The sequence below is a fragment of the Wyeomyia smithii genome, chromosome 2 (genome assembly GCF_029784165.1).
Source record: "Wyeomyia smithii strain HCP4-BCI-WySm-NY-G18 chromosome 2, ASM2978416v1, whole genome shotgun sequence".
Classification (NCBI taxonomy): Eukaryota; Metazoa; Arthropoda; class Insecta; order Diptera; family Culicidae; genus Wyeomyia; species Wyeomyia smithii.
In genome coordinates this window covers 242,060,352-242,080,259 of record NC_073695.1, presented here as the reverse complement: position 1 = coordinate 242,080,259, position 19,908 = coordinate 242,060,352, and the positions used below count along the sequence as shown (strand labels likewise).

The following is a 19,908-nucleotide window of genomic DNA, read 5'->3' as shown; positions in this document are numbered from 1 at the left end:
TGAGTATTATTTGGTCATTTTCGACTGTTTCCTATAAGTTGCCATTTAGCGATTCAAAATGGTGCCTGAGGTCAATTGTTAGCTCATTGCATCATTCTGGTTCCAGAGATACTCATATTGGATGGTATTTGGTTATTTTAGGCTGTTTTTCACAAACCGGAAGCCGCCATCTTGGATTTCAAAATGGTATTTAATATAATTTCTGGCCTCTGAGCGTCATTCTGGTTGAAAAAACACCCATATTGGGTGTAATTTGATCATTTTCGATTTCAGCTCCTGTGTATCATTCTAGATCCGGGGATACTCATGTTAGACGGAAATCGGCCATTTTTCGCTGTTTTCCAGAAACCACAAGTTTCCATCCTACAATTCATAATGGTGTCTGAAGTCGATTTGTGGCTCCAGTGCATCATTACGATTCCGAAAATACCCATATTGGGTGGTATTTGGTCGTTTGCCGCTGGTTTTCCGTAGCCGGAAGTCGCCATATTAGAATTCAAAATGGTATCTGTGGTCGAATTCAGCTCCTGTGTATCTTTCTTGTGGTCCCCGTGGCTCTGTGGTTAGCGATGTCGAGGATCTTTTTGAGCTGGAAATTTTCTCGACTCAGCACTGGGGCACGGTGTATCGTTGTACTTATCCTACACATGCAAAATGTGCCAAAAACAATATCCAAAATGTTGCCTGAGGTCGATTATGGAACATATTTGTTACCACTAAAAACATTCACCTGCCAAATATGGTTCCATTTAGTTGATTAGTTCGCGAGATGTGCAGAAATTTGTGCAGAAACATGTGCTTCCATAAGAGGGAGGGGCGTCGAACCATTATGGACATATTTATTACCCTTTAAAACATCCACATGCCAATTTCAGTTTCATTTGCTTGGTTTGTTCTTGAGTTGTGCAGAAATGTATGTTTCATTTGTATTGGAACCCTCCTTTCCAGAAGAGGCAGGGGTCTCAAACTATCATAGGAACCTTTATCGGGACCAAAAACCCCTACATACAAATTTTCACGTCGATTGGTTCGGTAGTTTTCGAGCCTATATGGATCAAACAGACAGACAGACCGGACTACATTTTTATATGTATAGATTACAACATCAATATTTTAGAACCTAAAGAGTAACATACATTTATTGGATTGAAGCGTTCATGTAAATCTATTTTTACAAATAAAAGTTTGAATGAGAAAGGCTGGGTCTGACCGCTAGGTGGATCAATTTAGGTTTTTCTCATAAATTCACTTTCCCGATAATTGTATTATTCTTTTGATTTCTCTCTCGGATTTTGTCAATTTCGCTCTATCTTTCTCGATACTAATATTTTTTGCAAAAAAAAAAAAAACTAAAAGCAGCACATTAAAAAATATTGAATAGACAAAAATGGATGTAAAGTCGAATTAAAACGTAGTCAACATTATGCCTTTCGAGACACAGAAAGTCTTAAAACCCCTATTCTGGAGCTCAAAAATATGAAAGTAAAGACAAACGAAAATAATATGTGTAATTCACTTCGCGCGTGATTTCCACACTTGATATTTATTTCAAATGTCACTGAGAACTTCCTCAAAATTTGGTAGAATTTTCACCAATGTTTTATGGTACTCCTGCTCTCCTAAAACCATTTTATATCATAGAAAAGAATACAGTCTAGTAAAAAAAAATTTCTAAAAAGAAGAAACGTTCACTGAAAAAATATGGATCTTTTAGGCGGAACTCAATAAAAAAATTGTTTGTCTTAAATGTTCAGTAAGTAATTGTGAACTAGCGCGACAATAAAAAATCGTGTTAGTCATGCTTAAGAAGTTTTAGTTTTGGAAACATCTGATGAGTGAATAATGTAAAACTCCGTCAAACGGATAGCCATGTTTTAATAAACGCTTATAAAAACCGTGATTTTCTCAATTGTAAACTTGAAATGTACGTAGTTTTATCAATTTTATTAAACGAATGGGATCGATGGGTTTTAATAATTCATTTATTTTATTTATAAAGCTAACAAAGCATAGTATTAGTTACCTTCATGGTTCTCAGAGTTTATACTACACCACACACGCTACACTAATATGATGATTAGTTCCTTGGCGAGAAAGTTAGATTACACGATCTTTTAAATGCAAGATATGAAGAAGCCCGCTTACAATTTTGAGGTAGATTATTGCATAGATTGACTGATTCATATTTCTGGAGGATTCTAAATAAACAAAGAGATTTTGCAAATATGATGGTGGTTCAGTTTAAATTTTGTAGGTTTGAAGAGACTTTCTTGATTTTATATGGTTTTCAAATGTAATTCCCAAAATTTTTGAATGCTAATTTCAACTTTTTTGTAATATAGCTCGAAACAGAAAAGTACAATACATCCGCATTATTGAATAGAGGAAAAATTTAACTTTTGGCTCATTTGAGTCTGGTCGGTTCAGGTGATGAATAATTCAGTAAAACCAAAGAATAAAGACTGTTAAATATTTTTTGACATGTTACGTTGATTTGAGCTCTCCAGTCGAGATGAGAGTCCAAGAGAACGCCTAACTTCTTTACCTCAGTTGAATAGGGCACTAATCAACAATAATTGATAGAGTACTCACGAGGGTCGTTGACATAGTTTTTAAAATTATAGCTTGTGTCTTTTTCGCATTTAAACTTAATCTGTTTATTTTACTCCAGCGTACAATTTCTTCTATGTCGTGGTTAACTGTACCTAGAGATAAAGTTGAAACTCATCAGCATATAAATGGTATATGCAGTGAGTCTCGTTAAGAATGTCATTGATAAATATTAAAAATAAGAGAGGGCCTAGAATAGAGCCTTGTGGTACGCCAGAACATACTAGTAGGTATGATGATTTTTTGTACTTAAACTCAACAAATTAGAATCGTTCGGCCAGATAAGAATTGGTGAGTTCAATCGCTGTTCTATCCAAACGAAACATAGATCGACGTTAATTCCGAAACAATTGGTGGTTTATAAAACCAAATGCTTTACTAAAATCATGAAGAGCTAAGACTGCTACTTGTTTCTTGCTTCCCAGGCACAACTTAAGTCATTTTCTATATTGATCAACGCCGTTGTCGTGCTTCGCCCGATATTCAGGCTGCGGGGGACATGAAAGGTTGTGTATCAAGTATTCGTTGAGTTGTCTGGATAAGAGGCATGAATTCATAAATTGTTTTATAGATTGAATTTGAACCAGATTTATGAAACTCTCCAAATTTGCTAGAGGTTGTTCATGGTTTTAAGTACGTTATCATGAGTTGACAGCGATGAAATGATAGAGTTTGTAACAAACCTTGAAAACTATTCTAGCAGGGTTGGTTTCTTTTTCATCTCATTCGTTTTACTGCTTGTGCACTCTTTCAACTCATCCTTTTTTCTCTCTTTCTCATTCTATCCCTCTTCCTTCTTTTCTCTCGTAATCTCTCTCTAATTTTCCCTATTTATTTCTTCCTATCTTTCTTTCTTTCTCTAATCCCCTGACAATTAAAATTAAGTAATGAAATCAGCACCGAGCAAATTTCCTAGTCGATCTATTAAGTAAGATTACAGTAGATTTTGTTGAAAATTTAAATCCTCAGGAGGTATCAACACTGACGAAACAATGGTTCCGTTTAATGTCGAAGCACTTTCACCGAATGTCCCAGCGGAAGAAGCTATACATTTTACGAAAGATTTTCTTTTCTCCCATCGGTGTGACAACCCTTGGCAAATACCCAGCTACTTGAGGTTAACTCGACTTTGCATGGAAGAGAATCATTTTTCGTTTGGTGGGGAATATTACAAACAAACAAAAGGAGCACCGATGGGAAATCTTTTTTCATCTTTCCTATGTGAATTGTTTCAATGGCAGATTCCTCACCACATCGTTGGTGGAGCTACATGAACGATATTTTTTGGGCGTTTTAAGACAAGGGGACCTGGATTTTTTTAAATATTAAATGGTATTCAAAAAATTTCCGGTTTGATCTTAAAAACTCTGACCACTTTGATTTGATTTGGGAAACCCACGAACACAGAACGGATAACACCTAGCATTTCTAACCACTCCTTACAACATAAAATAGCTGCTTTACACCATATCACTCAACGTATGCAACCTTTGCTTATCGAAAATTAAGAAAAGAAAATTAGGTATTATATTTTAGAAAATGATTCTGTACTCAAATCATCTCAATCTATCTTTTATTCTGTCTCTCTTTTTCTCTGTTCATTTTCTTATTTGTTTTTATCTCTACCTCTCCATCTCTTCCTGTTGCTCTCTCTCTATCTCTTCCCTCATTTTTTCATCTTATTTCTACTAGAGCGTAAATTTCCCGACGGTTTATTGCATCCGAGGAATCGGACAGTAAAAACTCGATTTCCCGGGAGATTCCAGGGTTCCGGGCAATGAAAAAAAAATGCAAAAAAAATGAAAACCGGTGATTTCTTTGCTTTGGATTCTTTGCAAAGATGAGAAAACAATTCAAAACGTGATTCAGAGATTCGAATTAGCATAGCATAGCATAAACAGCTGCACAACTTCGTAGGTGGTGTCAGCAACAATACTCTGTTTACGAGAATAAATTACCCTCGTTTGTGAGCAGCAATATGAAATTTGGGATCTAATCAAATGTTGCTAAACAAAAATCAGATGTCTCCAGATAATTGTTACTGCCCTGGCCACGTCCTTGCAACTGTTGGGGAACGGATACGCTATACGCTATACGCTTATTTTTATCCACCGGTTTGACGTAATTTTCATGAGTATCAAATCGATCTTTAGTCAGCCAGCCTAAAGGGGCTTCACCTTTTAGTTGAACATTGTCAAATAAGACCTACGCGAACGAAGTCCAATGTTCTCGAAACATACACCCGAAACACTAAAAATATGTGCTAAGTGACGCATTCGTATGAACAAGACATCCTCTGTTTATTTACAGATCTGTATTATTCTACCTCTACGCGTCGATGATCGAAGTAAAAAAATACAACGCCGCCTACATGTCAAAAACCAATTGCAGTTGAGCATATAGCATGTCAACGCAAACAACTCGAACAGAAAACAAATCAAAATGAATAATATCACTTATTTCGCACGAAATCCTCCTAAGGCTGCATATTCCGATAGTTCTGTTATTTGGAACACCAACACTAGTAATTTTAGTTGATTTCACCATTTATTTGCGCAAAATACACTTGTAATGAAGAAATTACGTGGAGATAAAAACGCGCACAAACAATCGGTCTTGTTCACATTATTCAGTGATTCGAATTCATGAAAAATACATAAAAACAAAAAAAATTGATCAGTATTCGATGCGAAACTGACAACTGTTTGCAATGTCAAAAAGTGGGAGCGATGACGGATAGCAATTAGCGAACAGGAGCATTAGGGTGTCAATGAAAATGTACTACCTGGAATTTCGTTTAGCAATTGATCTCAAAAGATTCGTCTTCTCGGAAAAAGTTTTCATACAAAACTTTAAAAAAAATGTTGTGCAGATATTTCTAAAATCGATTTTTCTATGCTGGGTCTGTCTGTCTGTCTGTCTGTCTGTCTGTCTGTCTGTCTGTCTATCTGTCTGTCTGTCTGTCTGTCTGTCTGTAACGGTACTTTATACAATTCGTAAGACAGTTAGATAACACTGGTTGACAGAAGCGAACAAATGCTACCCTGAAGCTCGAAACAGCTGCCTTAGAAAGATTACAACTTTTTAACCATTTCTGTGAATTTTGGTGACCCTAGCCATTACCAAATCGTGTCAACTTACGTGATAGTTCGCATAGTACTTGCTCGCCGGGTTCGTCGCTTCAACGTTATGTTTACAAGAAAACTTATTAAAATCACAAACAAATTCTTAGTGGCTGGGGGCACCTAAATTCACAGAAATGGCTTAAAACTTAGAATCTTTCATATTTTCCAGTTTGAGCTTTAGGGCCACGTCAGTGTTGACCAGTGTGACCAAAATTTCCGTTCCCGTTATCGAAATTGTCAATATTGATCAAACTTTAAGAGTTTAAAGTCTGTTTCCTTGGACTTTGAATTAGGAACCACTACTCAAGCCGTTCCTTACCCTACATTGTAAATGGCTGACGCCGTTGCTGTTATCATCAGTTTTTTCATTGTTAGAAGTGGGTTTAAGTCATCAGAACCGGACAACACTAGAGCTAGCCCTAGGTTTTTAAAAACAAGTCAAATTTCCATTTTTATGTGGTAAGATTTTATATTCGTGTTGGTGATTGAACCAGATTTCAATACCCGTAGGAGCAAGAAAATAGTATTTAAACGTATTTATATCTACAATGAGTTTAATTATTCTTAACGGGTTTTGCGCAGTAAAGGAAAGCTCTTGTAGCCCTTACCTTATGTTACTACAAGTGGTATATAAATGACCGAAATTCAAAACAGAAACATTAAAAACAATGTACTGATTCGCCCCGAAAGGGTTATTGGAGAGCGCAGCCACCGTTGCACGCTGCACAAATAAATGGAAGAACGAACGAAACTGAAGAAGTAGAAACAAAAAAAAAACAAATGAGCAGTAAAATGGAAGATAATTAACATGGACTATAGCGCTAGGCGATCTAGTTGGCCGATCTGTTGCTGCTGCTGTTAATACTGTTGGTGTTACCATGAATGAAGTGCATTTGTTGTTTTTTTTTTTCTATCCTCTCTTCCCATCGGGAAACTGGGAACGGGGAGGGAGGTGCTTTTTCCGGGCATTCAAGTCCGGAAGTAGAAATTAATTTTCAGTGCTGAAACGATTTCATGGCCTGCACTGTGCGCGGCCAGCGCAAGAAGCGTGTTTTTACGCTCCAGGGCCGGCGGGCGAAAAACACGAGTTGGAGAGTGTTTGTTTGTTTGTTGTTTTTTTTTTGCTCTTCCCGCTCTTGCTGGATTGGATTGGATTTCGCGGATCGCGGTTTGGCGCGAAAGCTGTCGACCGATCGAACCTTATTCAAATGATCCGTTAATCGGGGGTTCGGGATCGCGGTTGTGTTGCTCCAAGGTCGGTGTGGAGAAGCGTGTGTAAAAAGATAGAAAAATATATTTGTGGAAAGTTTAGTAAATTAGAAATATTAGTTCTTTTTATCAGTTATATAAATTGCTTTCCCCTAGCAAAAATCTTGCGAACGACTGTGAAGAAAAGGAACTGCCAAGGTAAGGTATATTAATTTTTATGACAGTGCTAAATGTCGGATCGAAGAAGGAGAGAAAGGGCCAGGGAGGGGGGAGTGTGATTTGATGGATCGTGAGATGCGTATATGGGTATGTTTACGCAGGAAAAAAAGCGGTGGTTGATCATGGTTGGGTGCGGATCATCTTTAGAAAACAAGAAACCCGTACAGTAGTGGGAAGAATGAAGAATAGGCAGGTAGTGGGGAGGTGATAAAAAAACTGTTTGTAAAATTACAAAATCTACGTGAAATGAGATGGTAGAAGAGATCGTTGAACTTTGGTGGTCCGCGCGCGCGTTAGTTCATGCGGAAAAGATTGTTTGCTTAGCCAGAGAACGAAGCCGTCTGTGGTTTATGGGAATGAGATTGGGTTCTGCGGCCGTCTTCGATCGGCTGGAGTATCGATTCGTGGAAAGGAATCTATTAGAAATGCTAATCTGTAAAAGAAACCGCGCAGTAGGTCATTATGGGAACATCGACTTTTGGTCATCGTGACAAGTTCATTGTCCTCGAAAGAATTCGAAACTGGTTTGCTAAAATTTACCGTAATTAAGTATGTCAACTCGAAACATAAACTAGAATTTCGCATAGTTTTGCAGCTCTCACGGTTCTTGATCACACACAAGAAACAAAGAAAAGAAAGCGTCGCAGTTTTCAGTGCCATAGACAGCATTTTTGTAGACGTCAAAAATTTTTAGTTACTCATTTTCAAAGATTCCTCCGACTTACAAATATTAGCCTTTTCGAAGAATAATTATTGAGTCGGAATGATCCAAACAACTGAGGAAAAGTCATGTTTTCTCTAGTCGAAAACAAATACAATGTTTCATAAAATTCAAAAATTGGAAAGGTTGAAGATTTTGATCTTTCTTTAATATAAATCTAATGTCAAAACAATAACAAAAGATGGAGTAAAGTTGTCAAGAGATGTCTTTTAGAAAATTGCTTTAGCTTTTCGAATGTATGAAAAATATTTAAAATTTTTTATTTGAATATTAAAGCTGTCGCCTGGGGAATCTCCGCCGGTTGCGAGTAGCGCCGATCGCTCCAAAGCAACCTTCTAACCGACTGATCCACAACTCCAGGGGCCTATGGGATTTCTCTTTCCTCGCGCTACCGTCGTCGTGCCGTCGGTATTTGCGATTATTCAGCCTCCATAAACCTGCACATTTCATGGCTAATTGGCTAATAATGGAGCTGACATTTCTTCCTCCGCTACCAGTCGGTGCACTTTACGCCACCGGACAAAGTTTACCACCGGCTCGGATTAACCTTTCGCTGTTGGCTGGTCAAAATATCAACCAGGAGAAACGCAGTTTCGAAATTTAAACCACAAAACCGACAATGTTGCACAGGAGTCGTTTAAACTGATTCGTTTTATTGCCTCCGAGAATGGATTGCAACTGTCATGCTTGATTTACGGACGCACGGTAGAACCTAAACGACACAAAACGTGAAACCCACTTTCTTAATTACCTACCAATTTTTTAAGGTTTTATCGACAGGCCTAATAAATCACTCAACTGAGCAAGCCGTTGAGACGAAGCACGTTCCACAATTTGTCTTGAGGCACTTCCCATTATATCGAAAAGTGCCGATCACATAGGTTTGGGGAATCTCTGCCAGCACTGCTCCCGTTCGAAAGGAGTGATCAAACAATAGCTCCTGTTAGACGGCTGGGCAGGCCATGCCGTCAAATTTAGCATCCCGTAACATTGGTGATCCTCAAATCGCAGCCTACTGGCTGTGGCTCTGAACGGGTCTAAAAGACCTCACCAGAGTGGTGCAAGCAAATCCAAACGATTGTATTCAAATTCGAGCGCAGCTGACGCTCGCGGGCTTTTATGTGTCCTCCTTTATCGAATTTGTTTGCACTCGAACCCTTGTGAGTTATTTATTTAAATTGAAACATTTTCTTGTTTTGTTTTGTGCGAAAACGGCTTCTTGTGTCGAGGCAATTTCACTGTGCACCTTAAAAAAGGGGGTCCCCAAACAAACGAAGAGTTATATATGGCTGCCGGCTGAGCTTCACTGTAATTGTTCGTCCCGGCGTCCACCGTCGTCGCCCGGATTGGGTAATCCACCTTGAAGTACCGCTCGTTTTATGTCTTAATCCGCTTCACCGCCGGCGACAAATTCTACGTACGTTGTGAAGGAATTTCGCTGAATCGCTGGGGCACCGTTTTGCATATCTTTTTTTCCTCTGGATGTCGTCACTCTTGCTTCTGTTATTATTGCTTCTCTTTCCGGCGACTGACTTGCACCGTTTAAACAGTAAGAATGTCATGGAAAGCCCCATCGCGCGACCACTCCTAACTTCTCCTAAGCGAGTAAGCCATTAACCAACGGCATTGGCCTTGCCGTGCGGTGATATCTGATGGCGACAAGCTTGATTCTGCTTTCGGCTAATAGCAAAATTATTGAAGAAATAAAAAAAAACAACAACAAAACGATCAATCAACGCACAGTGTAAGTGTGAGGTGTTACGCCAGCCTACTGCGCCGCTACAAGCCGCTTCTAGGAGATAAAAAATTTCTGAAATGCTCTAATTGAAGCGGCGAACCTGGGTAAGAAATAACATATGATATCCCTTCCGCCACCGATGTGCTTACTACGGCTCTTCTATCTTTGCTGTCTCCAGACTAGCAACAATTGTAGCAGACATTCTGCGAAGCGGAACTAACCCGACCGACCGGACTTGTAGCTTGTGTGGTGTGAAAATTGCACTCTCTAATCGTGCACCAATATGGGTATCTTGGGCGATCCGGTTCGGATGTAAGTAGGTACGATGTCCGGGCTCTAATCTCCGCTACATCGAAGCTGGTAAGACGTGCTGCTCTGGGCACTTTCTGCGGTTTGTTGTTGCGTTAATTGTTAGCCGGTTTCCAAATATGTAGATCGATTATCCAACGTCTCCGCGAATTTTATTAGATCTCAGAGCCTTGAGATCGACAAGTTAAAGGATTGAAACGTTAGGATGAAAAAATCAAAAATCAATTGTGTTATTTCTCACGAACAAAATTCTAGGTGAAAAATAACCCTAATTAAAAATGTCTCGAAATCGGCGTACCGAATAGTCGCAGTATGTTGAATAAAGTTGAGGACAAACTAATGAATTAGAATACTTAAATCTAGTGAAACCAATTAAAACAAACTCTTTTCAGTCTTTTTCTTTTCATCTTGAGATGTAGATAATTGTATAGTGCAAGTGATTCTAGGTTGAAATCCGTGGGCCGTCCTAATTTTCGTTTTACTCGTTGCAATCAAGATGAAAGCAACTGAAAAATCTACTAATCAAAAAATATAATCCAAATAAGCATCAACCGAACGACTTTCCCGGAGCCACCAACCGTCGTAATCGTTGTGTAATGAAGCTCGTGCTTTGTTTATGGTCACACTTGCCATCACCGTTACAAATTGCACACGTGTGCGGCACACGAAGCGCAAACAAATCTGGCAACCAATCAAACAACCAACACTGACTGCTGCTGCTGCGATGGTTTCCATGGCGGGTTAGTTTAGATCTCCTCTCTTTAGACTCCTCCATCACCGTCAACGACCAGCAAAACAGTCGGTATCGTAATGGAAACAACGGCATCAATAATAATCACCGCAAATGACCACCGTTCATAGTCGTTTTTAAGGAGCCAGAATCAGATGATTAATCAATAAACATCGGGCATATAAATATTACGGTTGGCTTTTATAGCCACCCCAACGAATGACCACCGATCGTAGCAACCGTAGCCGAAGCAGCAGCAGCGAATAGGCTAATGATTGGAAAAATGTCAACTATTTCTGGCTGGAAATGGTGTGACATTCCGAAATGCCACGACAGTCGTGTGACAAAAAAAACAGACACGAACGGAAATCAACGACATTCAGCGCTTAAACACGGACGAAGGTGAACACAAGAAGAAGTCGCGAAGGACGTTGAAATTATCTACATCTAATTAATAACCATAATAAATCCATACACCGTTGATAATCACCGTCATCGATTGCAATTCGTTGGATGACTGATCGAATGCATACACATAATTGGAGTCAGTGAGTGAGCGAGCGATTGGATGAATGGCGTGGAAAACTGTCTGTCCTTTCGTGGAAAAAACGCGCAGCACTGGCACGGGTGAGGAGGAAAGCAAACAAGCAACGCTTAATTGAATAATTATAATGAAAATTTCAAGCAGCTTTAACGTTTGTTGCACAAAAAAGTGCACTGAAAGGAAAAAGCTGGTTTCAATCATGATACACTTGATCGGCCGGCGGCCGCTTGATGTAATGATTTTTCCCATACCGAAAGCTTGGCCACTTGCTGCTGGTTTTTTTTACCCCTGTCTACGAAAGGAAGCGAAATAAAAAAATGCCATTCGGAATCGCATTAGCCGCGAAATCACCGTGGAAACAATGTTGCATTTGGTTTTTCGAAGCGGAAAAGAGTCAGAAGAAAGAAAAAACGTCACACGATTCACTCGTTGACTTAATCGCTTTCTGTTCGATAATTGCTTTTGACTTCAGCTAGGGGGTCGCTGCTGAATCACGTGGTAATATTTTTAGGTAATTTCTTTTGGCATTAGAGCAAAGCCTCGCCAAATAATCTGAAAATACATTCAAATATTCATTCGATTGTATAGAACTGTCTGAGGATGGATTGTAGGGAAAAAAACATGGCTTGTAAAAAAATATACATCACAAAAAAAATGTTTTTTTTTGCTGAAAGAATTTGAAATTATAAGAAAACTTTAGGTTAAAGGTGCATGATGGAGAAATAATAGACAAATTTTCTATTGAAGGTTATGTTTCCGAAATTCAATTGCAACATTTTTCAATTTTTTTTTGTATTTTAACATTCGAAACCTTCAAATAGTCATTTTAAGTTAAAAAACTTGCATTGAATAACATCCTGAATTTATCTATTTTCAAGTTATCACGAATTTAAATTTGGAAAATTACCTAGAAAATAAATACTAAATTTTATTTTAATACAAAAAAAGTTGAATTAGTTTTTCGGCAAAACTCGACTTAATTCCTAAACTTTAAAAAAAATCTCAGGATGTAGAAATGTAAGAAGTTTTTTTTTGTCAATTTCAATTTAAAAAAAATCTAATTTCAATGATGCAATATATTTTCAGTAGTAGTTTCAATTGAAATAGTTCCGTTTTTTAAATATTTCAAAATTTAATTTGGCAATTTAGAGTTTCTAATTTGAATATGCCATTTTATTTACAACTTATTCATAGACAACATTTCGGTAGTAATTTTGGTAGTAGACTAAACTAAGTGACAGATTTAACCAAAACAACTAAAATGTCGAACATACTCCTTTTTTCCTCATTCAGATGTCAATCTGGGATTTTGTTTTCACATTCTGACCTTCTTTAAGCTTCAAAAGCGTTTTGCAGCAATTCTGAGTTCAATTTAGAGATTTTTTCTTCGATCTTCGAAAGTGTTTTTTCGCTAATCTGTATGGGCTTCCTCACTGCGACCAGAATCGTAGATCTATCGTGAGATATGCCCGGATGTCTGCTGTATCCCGCACTTCTGTTAATAGCAATACCGCTATTGAGAAGTGGCATGCTTATTATTATTGTTCATCAGTGCTTGTGTGTAATGTGCTACTCTTCCTTACACGCTTACTGTTCTACTATACCGATACTCGTTCCTCTTGCCAAATATCACCAATTATAATTCCCTGGAGAAGTTTCGTCGTGCGTCCTTCTGGCCAGTTTTATTGATAAGAGGGACTTATTTTTTGTTAAGAGGAAGTCACACAAAGGTATTTGTAGATTTCAGCGGAAAGGAAGGGTAACTGGTGGGGAGCCTGAGAATAAACCCATGCTTAAGTCCTTTTTGACATCGGATGGCCTGGTTCTACTAAGATTCGAACCCACGACCATCCGCTTGACAAAGCGGACTCTGTAACCTTGCTGCTACGCAGCTCCCGACGTATAACATACACAGGTTGCTGTCAAATTGACCATCAATTCTACTCGCTTTTCAAATTGAAACTTTTTGTCTAAGCAAAGCTAGCCAAATTAAAAAAAAATCTGGTTCAACGCATAATAAATATCCTTCTTATTAGTTTTAAGCTGAATGAAACATACTTTCGCCAGAATTCCATTTTCTCATGTTTTAAGAAATTTTCGTATTTAATATATGAGGGGCTAGTTGGTCACAGACTAACGGGATTGGTCGGTCATTTCATCAATGAACTCGAGTAACAAAGTATATGCAATTCCAGGCACGGTACATTTTGTGATGCATACTAAAACCAAGTAAAGGCAGCATGTGTTCTGTTTTGTAAAACTTGAAACTATAAACAATTTGGTGAAGGTTATTTCCATTTCATTTTCCTTTTTAAGAATGTTTCAGTGCATTTCCACATAATTGATATGAACTATAGTCACATCTTGCTATATTTAGTTGACAGCTTGCATTTACCCCAAAGTACGTCGAAATTTTCGTCAGGTAGAAAGCATTTGTCGATGTCTTAGTGTGCGTTATAATCATTTTAGATCAATGGCTCGGCCGTCGATCTAAAACAAGGGTTCTCAAATCTTTCGTCAACGGAGCACGTTTTCAAACCAAAGTATTTGGTGGAGCACCTGCATTTTTTAATCAATGAGTGAATCAATTTGAAAATGCAGGATGATTAGCAAATTTTCATAAATTTAAATCAAGACCCCGCTGTCACCTTCCTCGGGGTGGTAACTGGGGTACGAGAAACTTTAATGACGATCGAGTCCCAACACCGGTGGTCTTATGCTAACTGAGAAATCTTTCCGTACGCCTGTGTTCTTCCGTGCATCGCGGCCCTGACGTGATATAAAGATCGTCACCGAGTACGCAAACGTACAGGTTGGACAGGAATAGTTCTTTCGTCCAATTATTGGTAGACAGGCTTCTTCCGTTCTCTTGATTTTTGCTCAAATTTACTTCTCTACCTGCCAAACCCCTTGGAGAGCTAGACTTTTTCTCACACAGAGTGAGTAATTATCCACATTTAGGCGTAGAGTATTTTAGTCGCAGAGTTGCTTTTCACTCTTAATCATCGCGTGTTAGGGGTAAACATTTGTTTGCTCTCTCAGTTTAAGAGGGAGTAGTTTATGTTAGCTTTTCCTTTACTAGAAGAGAAGTTGGCCAAATATCAAAACATTTAGGTTCACATTGAAGCCACATCCTAACCGTTTTCGAATTTAATATCATAGTAAGATTCACAACTTACCATGGGTGCGTATTCTGCAGAAAGTTCGATTTAATACTATTTTTGCCGCACCCCAGAGCGATGAGAACGGTAACGCAATAACTGAGCATTGCATCGCCATCGCCGCATCTCCGAGCAATTTGTTTAACTTTTCTTGCGTGCGCGTATGAGCCATTTACAAGAGTTTCACTGGGTTTTTGCTCTGTCAAATTAGGAGCGTTTTTTCGTCAGAGGAACTAGTACTCTGCGCTCTCTCTACAGCAGATGGTGTGATGCACATTGAATGTAAGCTCACAGTTGTTAAGAGGGAAGAAAACTGTTTTCTCTTTAAGATGAAGATGAGTAAAACAAAGCCTGTTGGTAGACACATCCTCCATGTTACCTTCTTGTTTATGACTGACTATATTATGGTTAATGGACGACTTTCCTCGGAAAGAAAAGACCTATTCGTGTCTCGCGAAAAGACCTATTCGCGCCGAAAGGAGACTCCACTAACGCAAGAAACACTGCGAACGATCTCTTGTGTAAGCTAAGATATGCTTCTCTAGGTACGACATTAAAAGGTATTATAAAGGGGTCAACGGAGTTAGGTTTTATAAAGTGGTCAACGGAGAAGAAAACCTGTTAACCAATGAGACACTTTGAGGTTGAACGGCGTAGAGGAAAAAGCTGTCGACAAAAACAGAAGAGAAATTGAGAGCGATGGAAGCTGTGGATCCGCCAAGTTTGAATGAGGTCAAGAAAACTTGTAAAGAACAAAAATTTCGCAAAATAGCTTTTATAATGCCGCTGTAATCAACGAAACAGTGTGAGAGAGTACAGAATATCTCATTATTACTTAGGTCCTTTTGGAAAGTTACGCGAGAATTGTCTCACCCTAGAAATAAGATTATCTGGCTTCGTTAAACATTTTATGTATTATGTCGTGTCAAATAAACGTTATATAAAAAAATGAACTGTTTTTCCAAAGTAAATTTGTTCAGAATACCCCACACTCTGACCAACTACTCTACTCTACTCTACTCAAAAAACATAAAATAGCCGCAAAATTGCAAACTGTTTTGAGTACTTCAGATTTTTTATAGAAGCTATAGAGATAACACAACATTTTCATGTGATAATTTTTTGCCATAATATTACCTACAAAACGTTACAGAACATTTTGACCAACAATGACCAACGAGCCCCGCTCTACCTTATGATTTAAAATCACTTTCTTTTTTGGTTAGTGTGTATTTTTAAGATTTTCTCCAGTGTGGGATTGTTTTGGATTTTTGAACTTTTATGTTTTTCAGAAACATTTTTTCGCCACTTTAAATTCAATTCGGGGTAATATGTTAAACCTTTCCACGCGGAATTATCGGACAAAACCAAAAAAAAAGGTCATGTTTTCTATGTTCGAAACTTAAAATTGCCACGCGCATGTGCGAGCGACCGCTTTATAATGGATATCGTTGAGTGAGAGTTTATAAAGCTACAGGTTTCATGCGTTTAAAAGCGATTTGCTATCGAACAAAATTTCGATTTTGAAAACTTCAAGAGCTCTCGTGCTTTGTTTTTCATTGGTCAAAAATTTGATTACTTTATGTGAAGCCTTATCAGAAGTCCGCTCAAGTTTAAATAATGGATGACTTTTTTCGAGAAGACAAAAATGTTGTACCTTTACGTTTGCATGGAAAAAATGCGCAAAAATTGTCGATTTTTTGTTAATTGACACGCACTAACGAAACAACCCATGCAGCATCATTCATAGTGACCAATGAGTCAGCAGAACAAATTTAACTCGAACTCTAAACGTGATGGCGAAAACAGTGAAACTACTTCATTCAGAAGTATGCGCGTTCAAAGAACGGTACCCCGCCGCGTCAAAAACAGATATCATACGCATCTGGTGAACGCCGGATACATCCGTTTCTGCATCTACAATATATTGGCACTATTGGACAAAGATCAAAGCATCGAAAGAAAACCCGGTTCAGAACGGTCGACGACCCTCAACGATGAAAAGCTCCAAAGAATGCTGAAGGGGAAAACCGACCGGGGCTGCGTGCGGTTGGTCTGAATGTTGGTGCTACCGGCCAAACTGTGAAAATTACCTGGCGAACATGAATGGCAACGACTGGCAGGGCACTTCGTGTTTTACTTTCTCCACGAAGGAAGTGAGTTCCGAAATGAAGTTCATTTGACAATCAGCTTTGCTTTGGCTGACAACCAGCGAGAAGGAGATGTAAAAGCCGCTCTTCTTTCGCTCTGGACTGGCCGCGAACGGGGAAATTTATAGTAAGAAGTGCCTACCGGAAGTTGCGTCGTTCATCAAGAAATACATTAAGGGCGAAAACGCGGTGTACTGGCTGGAGCTGCCGTCGGCCTACTATTCGAAGCCATTGTTGGAGGAGATGGAGCGCCCCCTAGCTGCAGCCCATCGATAGTTTCTGGGCAAAACTGAAGTGTAAGATCTACTCCAACAATTTTGTCGCGAAAATTAATAAATAAAACGAAGAACACGCATGTTTCCGTTCGCCATGGCGATTGTTCCGGTTAACTGCCGAATCATTACCAGATATTGGAAACTCAACAATACAATACATACCTCATATTAATCGAAACATGGTTTTCATAGTTGGTAAAATATAAATAAAACCAAAAGCTCGTCCCTCCAAAACTAAATGAATAACAATCTAATAACTGGTGGATTAAAAATCACAAAACAGTCGGTTTGGATATTAACTTTTTAGCAATTAGTGTTTTTCACCATCATGGAAACAGTTTGGAGTTACTATTTTTTGCCATTATGAGTTTATTTTGGGTCATCTTCTGCTTTGCTTTTCTGGTTTTTGAAAGTGTTTTCTGCCATTCTAACCTAAGCTTTGTTTGGCATTCAGAATTACACTGGTCTCAAACTCTAAAAATACGAAAGATTATCGCATTTTACCCTTTTTTGTGAATTTTACTGACACTAGTCAACTCAGAAGCGCGTCAAAAGGCTACAAAGTAATTGCTTATCAGCAAGCAAGTGCACACCGCGGTGTTCTTCTGTGTATTCTTATTACAGTGATTCACCACTCTTTTTTCTGCCATTTTTTTCTCACTCTGCTGTGGTGTAAGTATTAAGAGTGTTGATTTTTTTGCGGGCAGCAAAAGCACAGCACAAAACAGAAAAAAATGTAATACAAAATATTGCTACGCACAGCGCTCGTGCTGAACAAGAAGTAAACGGTGAGCATTCAAAAAAAAAATCCTTAAGCTCAAAGGACAGTTTATAGTTTTTGAAACATTACTGTGAATTTTGGTGCTTCTAGCCAAGGATAAGTCTTTGAAGTTTTCCCCGTAAGCAAATGTAGAAGCGACAAACCGGGCGAGCAGTTACTCTCCAACTCACCAAAACTCCAAAAAAATATTACAAAGCTTCGATCTTCCATGTTTTTTCAATTAAAGCTCTACGGCAAAATATTTTTTGGCTTATGTCGACCAGTATTATCTTTTGGCCATTCTAAGATCAAATTTCGCCACTTTGAACTCAATTAGGGGTCATTTTCTTTAACCGATTATGGCCTTTGGTAGCGCCAAAAATTTTATATTCATGTTTTGCCTTTTCTTACCAAAAAGTCGTTTCATTTGTAATTCGGGACCATTTTCCCCACAATTTTTTTTTGCTGTAAGAACTTTTTTTTCAGCTTTCTCCTCCTAAGTCTTGTATGGAATTAGAAGTTTTGTTTTCACTTATTTTTTACCAGCTTTATTAGCGCTTTTTTGCCGACTTCATAATATTTCTCTTATTGGTTTTCAGAAGTTTTTTCGTCATTCTGACCTCAATTTGCAATTTTGTTTCGCATTATCCAGTTTCTAAATGTGTTTCTTATGCCATTCTAAGCTCAATTACCCCGATCATTCTGTTTTTCGAATCTTTCTGGCATTCAGTATTCTTTCGACACTTTGAACCTAGTTTGGGATCCTTTTCTTAAACCTTTTCTGACCTTCAGAAGCATTTTCAAGTTCCTAACTCAGATTGTTTCCTGTTTTGACTTTAAAAATCTCTGTTTAAAACCTGTCTATTACATTCTTTGAGTTTTTGCTTTTCAATTTTTTTTTGGTTTTGGTTGTTGCAGCTAAACAGTTTTGATAATTATGGATAAACTTTGTGGCAGCGTGACATGGATTCACGACAACTGTACTATGATAAGTTTAGCGGTTTAATATCGAATTTAGGAATATGTGTTGGCTCAAGTGCATGTTTGCAATTTTATAAATTTTTAAGGCTATGGATGCATGGAATTTTGACAGTTTTTTAGTTTTAATAGATAGTTTTTGAGTCAACAAGTTCCTGCCTAACCCCCTCAATCCAACTCCGTAGTACTTACGGGAGTATCACTGATTCGGTGGCCTCTCATTAAGTAAGTATTACATCATCAATATCCTTTCTTATATCCCCAAGCTACGGTAAAGATGGGCGTGGTCAGCAATCATGACTATCGGGCCTACTTCATCTCAGATTAGTTTAAATGTTACTCCGAAACATTGTACCTCACATAATCCGAGTGAAAGCGTTAGTCACCAGTCTGCAATCTACGAAATATACCGTGCTTACGCTACGCTACGCTCTGGTAAAATCTGTGTATTACAACCTTCTGGGCTGTACTAGAAGTATTGAAACATGAGATCAACAGGAAAAAAGTCCACTAACATGGCAACAAGACTAACTGAAAGTAGAGATGTGTTGCCATAGTATCTTTCTTTTAATATTTCTAGGTTGCCTTAATTGGTCGCCACTCTTTGAGCGTGAATTGAAATGAATTTTCAGACCTACAAATTTCGAATTCTACGCAAACGAATAAAAAAGAACGATTTCAAATTTCATTGCTATTGGCCAACATTTACTAGAAGAAAAAAAAATGCCACCGGACAGAATAAACATTACCCTTTCTAACGACCATTCATTGCCGACATGACAACGACCACCGGGGAGATGGGGGCAAAGCCCATCACATTAACCCGCACCAGCCCGGCAAAGTAGGCTAAGCTGGTCTCACGTGCGCGCCACACATCAAAATACTGATGGAGATGCTGCTCTCTGGCCAAATGCCGCCCGAAAAGACAAATGGTTTGACATTTCCCGACGCAAAATGGCTTCGCGCGAGGCAAGTGGCAACACAGCGGCTGTGATGTCGCGAGCTGTTGAAGGTACATTTTACTGGCTCTTATTGATCCCCTGCAACCGATCAGCCATTTGTTTGGGTTAATATATTGAAAGCATACTGGGAACGAAGATCCAAGCCTTAAGGATGACCTTAAACTGTTGTAAAGGTGGAACCTACACTAGAGTAGTGAAAAAAAAAAACAACCCAGAGCTCACCAAAAATCCCCAGCTTTCTTAGAAAAACAAAAGCACACTTGAAAAAACAATTTTTTTCCGACTTGCTTGCTATGATTGGCTTTTTTTTAAATCTAAATTGGCACTGATAAAAATCAGTTGAATAAATATACAAGTTTCTAGAGTACAATGTCATTTTAGTGCCTTGAACTACTCACAATATATTTATCGAACATT

At 38.4% G+C, this 19,908-nt stretch overlaps 1 protein-coding gene across 2 annotated transcripts in view; it reads right to left on the bottom strand.

Moving 5' to 3' along the window:
- LOC129720782 (cyclic AMP response element-binding protein A) overlaps window positions 1-19,908 on the bottom strand; it is a 227,288-nt gene that overhangs the window by 6,993 nt on the left and 200,387 nt on the right. The window lies entirely within an intron of this gene.